Consider the following 7,767-nt stretch of genomic DNA (forward strand, 5'->3'; position numbering starts at 1 on the left):
CATTACCTCCACATCTCTCAAATGAAACGGCCTCTCCTCTAGTAAGAACATGGACCATCTGAGGCTCCCCAGCAGCTTGTAACTCCAACTTGTCGAATCTAGCATTCATGGTCTCCAGCTGAGCCAAAACTTGCTTATCGACTGCATAAACTGTTCTAATCCCATCCCTCGGGTTACCATACTCAGCACTATGATTCGCCATCTCTTCAATAAGGGACCATCCCTTATCATCATCTGTATTCTCCTGAAATCTTCCACTGGATGCCGCATCGAGTATGGCTCTTTGGTCGTCATACAGCCCATTGTAGAACTGATTGGCTATAAACCATGGGTCAAAGCCATGATGAGGAATAGACCTCACTAACTTCTTGAATCGTGACCATGCTTCATAGAAACTTTCATCGGGAGCCTGTCTGAAACTAGTAATCTTGGCCATCATCAGATTGGTGCGTTGTGGAGGGAAATATGTCTTGTAAAATGCAAGAGCAAGAGACTCCCAATCTGTAACCCCAGCAGTTGTGCGGTCCAAGTCAGTCAGCCACTCCCTGGCTGAGTCAGCTAAAGAAAAAGGAAACAGAACCTCCTTAATCTTATCTTGAGTTACCCCCTTAGTGGCGGGGATAGTAGAACAGTAATCGGTAAAGGTCTCCATATGCTTCCTCGGATCTTCACCTGCCATACCTCTATAGATATTCCTCTCCACTAGATTGATATAAAAGGGACAGATATCGAATGTATTACCATCCTCAGTCTGGAGATTAAAACCCTTCCGAATAGAGGTTGCTTTGGGCACCGAATGACTATAAAGCTTTGGCATCTTTACTATAGAAATCGGACTGTCTTCCGCGAAAAGAGAATGATCTAGCTCTGGCTCGAAAGTACTCAAGTCTTCCTTTCGTGATTTTCTCAGCAGACGGAGTCTATGCCTGAATAATCTCTCCGGTTCTGAATCAGCTGAAACAACATTCCCAAAGACAGATAAAATAATCGGAACGACAACAAATAGGGCAATTGCCTCCCCGGAAACGACGCCAAAATTTGACATGTCTGTCGTGTACCTGTCAAAAATAAACTCACTAGACTAAGTATATAGCTAGGGAAGTCAGGTCGATCTCCACAGGGAGACAAGATATTTGTAGTAATCCGTCTATTTGGTCACAAATGGGGGGTTTTGTTTGATTGTTTTCTAAACTACGAGTCTTAAAGGTAAGAGAAATAAAGTGCAAGAGCAGTAAAGGCAAGAAATGAGTTAAAACTATCAGAAAGAGAAGGACATGTCAGGATTTCGGTTCACTACGGTAGTCCAGTGACTCAGCTGTAAATGATTCAGACGAATTAATGTAAGACGGATGATGAAAGGTCCTTTCGGTCCACTTTCTATCCTAAAATACCACTAACTTAACTTTTATTCTCGTCAGGGTAGTCTACAGTTCATAGCAGGCCTATTTAGTCCAATCTTCCGATCTAGGATTAATTTTAGCCAGATTAAAGAGGTGACTCAGAAGTGTGCACTCAACTAAGTCGATAAATACAATTAAATTGCTATGGTGACAGAGTCTTAAGATCAATTCATCTAATTCATTTACTACATCGTCACATTCCTACCGCAGATCCCCTAATCCCAACATGAAGGGGGTTTAGCTACTCATGTCGCTAATTAAACTAACAGCAGATAATTTTCCAGCAGTAAACATTATGGAATAAACAATAAATTGCATAAAAGTAAATTAGGGCAGAGGAATTAAATGGAGTAAACAAGAAATTAAAGCAACAAAGGATTAATTATTATTAAAGGAAGAGAAAGAATTACAATCGATGCGAATCCGGCGTAAAGAACACAAAATCCAAGCAAAAGCAATCCCAAAATGAAGTTACAGTGAAATAAAATAAAGCAACGTAATAAAGTTTCTGATAATAATGAAGGATAGCCCTAATGACCTAGTAAAGCATGCTTAAAAGCAAAGTAATTAAGTTTAGCAAAATAAAACAACACACGACCTAATTAAAGGCCCATAACAGCGAAACCACTCGATCGAGTGGAATAAAACCACTCGATCGAGCAAAACCTCAGGCAAATCTACTCGATCGAGTAGAAAGTTACTCGATCGAGTAACCGGTCTTTCTGCAGGCTAAGGATCGAATGGAAAACCACTCGATCGACCAATCTGGGACGTAAAAACCACTCGATCGAGTGGTAAAACTGCTCGATCGAGTACTACGTCTTCTTTTCAGCTCAAGTCTGCACCTAAATGCCTCGTAATCCGTGCCACGACGCTCCCAAATGCAGTATCTCACTCTGGACAGATCCCGTCTCCTCTAAATGCATGCAAAAAGGACGAAAAAGAGTACGATTCCACTACTTTCGCGTTCATTTCTACAAAATGCACAAAACGAACCAAAGTAGCCAATTCGGGGCAAAATACCATAAAAACAGTATATAAATGCATAGAAATACGTGCTGAGATAGGCTAAAAAGACTATATATTAGGCACGTATCAAAGTCCATGTTTCAGTCTTTTACGAAGCAGTGGCACCAGAGTGATCAACAGAAAGATGCGTCCATCAAGGCACTTGAAACTCAAGTTGCCCAACTAGCCACGAATCAATCCACAAGGAAGCAGGGTCAATTACCGACTTAAATGAGAAGAATCCACATGAGGCGGTAAATTTAATCAATTTGAGAAGCGGTCGTTCATATGAGGGACCGGAAGTGTTGAAATCAGACCCGAGGAAGGCTATAACTGATGGTGAACAGTGTTCTGGCGAAGAAAATGAGCTGACGGCCAAGAAAGTGCTCGATCGACTGGTTTCTGGAGGTCGATCGAGCAGTTTTGGTGATCAAAGTACTCGATCGAGTGGTTTTTCTACTCGATCGAGTGAACAGGAAAATGGAGTTGTTCGATCGAGTGAAAATTCCACTCGATCGAGTGATATTGCTGAAGATTCTACTCGATCGAATGGGCATTTTGGTTGATCGAGTAGTTTTGATGACGGGAAGCTTGATCGAGAGCCTGCTAGTGCTCGATTAAGAGATAAATCACCAGAAAGACCTCGTTCGAGAGGTAAGAAGCGTCCAAAGGATACAAAACTTGCTCCGGGTGATACATTGGAAGAGAGAAACAAGGGACTCGAGATACCCATCACGGTTCCCTTCCCGAGGCGGCTGCAGAATACTAAAGCTAATCAACAATTCGGCAAATTTGTCGAACTTCTGAGAAGCTTAGAAGTGACTGTGCCGTTCACCGAGTTGCTGACAAAGGTACCCTCTTATCTTAAGTTTATGAAAGAAATTTTATCGCGTAAGAGGAATATTAGTGATAATGAGACAGTAGCTTTGACTAAGGTGAGGTCAGCCCTATTTCAAAATAAGTTACCTCCCAAACAGTCAGATCCGGGTAGTTTTTCAATTCCGTGTCATATCGGTACCCATTTGATTGATAACGCGCTATGCGATCTAAGCGCTAGCGTGAGTGTCTTACCGTTGTTTCTGGCTAAGAGACTTGGTTTGACAAAGCTGAGTTGCACCAACATGACTGTCCAGATGGCCGACCGTAGTATATCACGGCCACTAGGTATAGTAGAAGACGTACCTGTTCAGATCGGGAAGTTCTTTATTCCCGTTGATTTCGTTGTCTTAGACATCCCCGAAGATGCACACACCCCTATTATTTTAGGGAGACCATTTTCGTCTACTGCCCATTCAGTTATAGACGTCGGGGGTAAGACTTTGACTTTTCAGGTAGGGGACGAGGAGCTGATATTCCATCAGTCTAAGCTCCGGAGGGCTCCCATGGAAGCTCAGCCTTGCAATGCTCTCTCTTCTATTGACCCTATTATTGACACTCCAGATGAAAATTTGGAGTATTGTGCTGCTATTGTTACCCCTCCGCCTCAGATTAAGAGCAAAGAGGAGGAAAGTTGGTCTGTTTTCCTTGCTGCAGGTACAAATGAAAGCAATGAAGGAGCTGTCAAAGGGTGTTATGCAATTACTGTCAATCAAATTGGAAGTGAGGACGCTACAGCTGGTGATAAAGGAGCAAGGATGAGGAAAGTTCGCGCTTATGTGGATGTGAACTATTCCCCTCCTACTGTTTTAAATGATTCAAATTCAAGCTCATGGAAGCTGAAGGGGACAATCAATGTTGCTGAGATGACGTCCTCCAGTCAGGAGCCCTTCAAGGGGCTACTGAATTGCATTGGGAATTGAGCGGGGAAATGCCCCGTGTAACACCTTGTAAAAATAATTTTTAATTTTTTCGTTGAATTTCTTTTATTGCTTTTAATTAGGACAATTAGATTTTAGACAGTTTTTAGCCTAGGTTTAAGATTATAGACTGTTCTTATGCGTATTTGGTATTTTGGGAAATTTTTGCACGTGTTTTTATGCAGGTTTGGGGAATTTTTACGCATTTCAAAGGAAGAATGACGAAATTAAAGAGCTTACGCGAGAAAAGAGCTCGATTGAGTACTTTTTGTACTCGATCGAGTGAAAAAAATGGTCGATGGAGTGCTTCTTTTCAGTCGACCGAGTAAAGCAGTTATAGGGACTTCTCGATCGAGTAGAATTCGACTCGATCGAGTGAATGGACCATCAAAGTGCTCGATCGAGTAGTTTAAAACCACTCGATCGAGTAAATAGGGAAGGACACAGGGACTTTTCTTCCTTAAACTCTTTTGTTTTGTTCCTAATCTCATTTTCCCCTAATTTTCGTCCCTATTCCCCTCTAATTGCGAAAAAATCCCCCAAATCCCCATTTTCTTGCTCTAAATACCAAATCCGTCTCCTACAAATTGTTGCTTGCTACTTAATCCTTCAAAGCCCCTTAATTCCCCCTTGATTTGTGTTCGTTTTCACGGTTTAAAAGCGGGTTAGGGTTCGCGGTTTTTAGATCGAAAAATCGCCATCTTTGCTTGTTCTTTGAAGATTAATTGCATATTGTAGGTTCATTCCCATCAAGTAAGTGATTTCTACATCCTCATTGCATTTTAATTTCGTTATTTCGAATTATTATGAGGTAAATTGATTTAGGGTTTCGGAATTCTTTGATTAGTCGAATTTTTCGACTTAAAATGTCATTGCTTACCCTTGTCTATCCTTCTTGATGATCAATCCCAATTCCTCGCTGAATGTTGCATGTTTATTTCGAATTTTACACGATTTTCGCGATTAGGGCTCTTACAGTCGAAAATTCCGACTGATAGTTAGTCTTTTTTGCTGTCAAATGCCTAGTTAACTTCATTGTTGCTTAATTGATGCTATTGTTAACTGCTATCCCGCCCCTATCGCCGTTGCATGTTGTGATTCGAATTTTTGAGGAATATTAGGAATTTTAAGGGCTGAAGTCGAATTTTCGACTGTCTGGGGATTCACATGCTATTACTCTACTGGTTTTTCGTGCTGTTTTAGCCTACTGTTAGCCGCTTTTTTCTTATCATACCCCTTGCCCTATGTTTACAGGATGGAGTCTAGCTCACTACCTTCTACTAGCACCACTTCTAGCCCGTCCTTGAGTGAGATGGTGGCCCCTGCTGTTTCCACCGTCTCCACTTTAGTTAGTACCGCAGCACCCGTGTTCTTGGTTTCACCGCAGTGCGGTTTACCCAGCTAGCTCTGCTTCTGCTAGCTCGGATCGGTACCGCCACTTCCTCTACGGCCACCACCACTGCTAGCCTTTCTTCTTCAGTGGTGGCCACAACAGCCACTACTTCTACTCCACCCGCCGTTTCTACACCTGTGGCGGACTCCCCTGCAGCTGCAGCTGCCTTTAGAGCAGCCCTGGTTCCTCACACCGTCACTGAACGGGCTTCTGCTTTGAGTTCCAGAGGCCGGGGCCGAGGTCGTGGGCGTTACCATTCTACGTCAGCTCCTGCTACCTCTACCTCCGACGCTCCTTCTACCTCAGGTGCTGCTCCTTCTACTTCTGGCACGGTCACAGTCTGAGGGGACACCTCCCTCGACCCTGGCCCAGACCACTTTTAGGGAGCGAAAGCTCCAACAGGTCCACCTTCCCCATGTCCGCTGTTTTCTTAGATTGATGGGGAGCACTATTTTCGGCCGAAAGGAGCCGAACAACATCACAAACACTGAGCTCTCCATCCTGGGCGGTTACCTGAACATTGACTGTCAGGGTCCTTTTACCCTCAACATAGCTTACTTGACCGCCCAGTACCTTCAGATCCAGGGGCTGAAGGACACGAGATCCATTGCTTGCGGTGGCATAGCCACCATTCTTGCCCGTTCCTTCTTCCCCGTTTGGCCTCGTGACTTGCAGTACCTCGAGGGAGAGAGGTATCTGAGTCTGGATGCCATGCATTTTCAGCATTGGCTGACCCCAGACTACCAGACATGGAAGATAGACGGCTTCCTGTCTGTAGACTTACCCTTTGACACTCTCCCTCGTCTAGCCCCTCTGCCTACTGTTGCTAGGGGCCCCCGACTTCCACCACTTCCTGACCTTCTCCTTCCACGCCGACCACCTCTCACTACACCCGCCGCCAAGAAGCGGCGTCGTCTTGAGACTGGAGAGGGGTCCACACCTTCAGGGAGTACCGAGCCTTCCACGGCTACTCCCATCCCGACCCCTACTCCCACTACTATTACTACTCCCACTCCCACTGACCAGACACAGGCTCAGCCGGTCCTACCGGCTACTTTCGTACCACCTCCACCCTTTGTGACGTCCGCGGTCATGGACCAAGGGCGCCGTGATGGTTTGTTGCTTGAGATTGCAGAGCGACAGGCTCGTATGGAGAGGGACTTAGCTCTGACCTTACACCCTTTGTACGAGTACCACTTGAGGCAACACCGTCCGATCCCAGAGGGCTGGCCACACCCTTCCTTCTTCTGGTACCCAGCTGAGGGGTACCCAGAGTCTGCTGACGAGGAGGACGAGGACCCTGAGGTGGCAGTGGAGAGAGCTCGAGCTGAGGAGCGGAGGAGGAGAGAGGAGGAGGCTGATCCGGAGTACACGGTGGTGGACGACGACGACGACGAGTAGCTACTGGTCTACTCACTTCCCCAGTTTTCTGGCTGGTTTGGGGAAGTTCGTCTTTTGTATGTATCTCTTACGCTTTTCTTTTTGTCTGCTTTTATTTGTTGTTTTTATTTTCTTATTGGTTGTATATTCCCGTTCCCCTGTATATATCTGCTGGTGTATGCTGGAGGACAACGAGGGCGTTGTCCGTTTTGGTTAGGGGAGGATATTTTATCCTTTTGAGTCTGCATTTGCATTTGTTTTGCATTCACGTTTATTTTTCAGCTTTGCATTGTTGTTTATTTTCATTAAAAATCAAAAAAATACAAAAAAATTAGAAAAAATCCAAAAAATCCAAAAATTTCACGTTTATTTTTGCGTATAGGTTGAGTCGGAACGGTAGATTTCCATGATGATAATGCACTATAAATTGTCATTTTACTTGAGCCTTGCACTTTATTGATAGTTATTAGCTTTGTCATATGCATAGTCTACGAGTTTCTGTTCAAATATAGCTGACTGTTTAGACTTGACCTGATAACTTGGCAAACTACTTGAAAAATTCTGAGTCTTAGAGCCATGACTGGTGACATTCATGACCAGTTTTCATAGGAATTGAGAGTAGTACTCCTTGCATAGCATGTTCATCTTTTTTGCACTTTTATGACATTCAATTTCTTATCAAATACACATATTCGGGTTTGTGGTTGGTGTCACATGCAGGGAGGTGCTTGCAAATTTCCCTTTCCTTATATTTTTCACCCATTTAGCTCCACTTAAGCCAAAACTTGCC

The 7,767-nt window shown here is 44.0% G+C and overlaps 1 pseudogene; it reads left to right on the top strand.

Moving 5' to 3' along the window:
• Positions 1 to 335: 335 nt before the first annotated feature.
• On the top strand, positions 336 to 436 carry LOC141635483 (small nucleolar RNA R71; annotated as a pseudogene).
• Positions 437 to 7,767: the final 7,331 nt, after the last annotated feature.

This window comes from Silene latifolia, chromosome Y, assembly GCF_048544455.1.
Source record: "Silene latifolia isolate original U9 population chromosome Y, ASM4854445v1, whole genome shotgun sequence".
Taxonomy (NCBI): Eukaryota; Viridiplantae; Streptophyta; class Magnoliopsida; order Caryophyllales; family Caryophyllaceae; genus Silene; species Silene latifolia.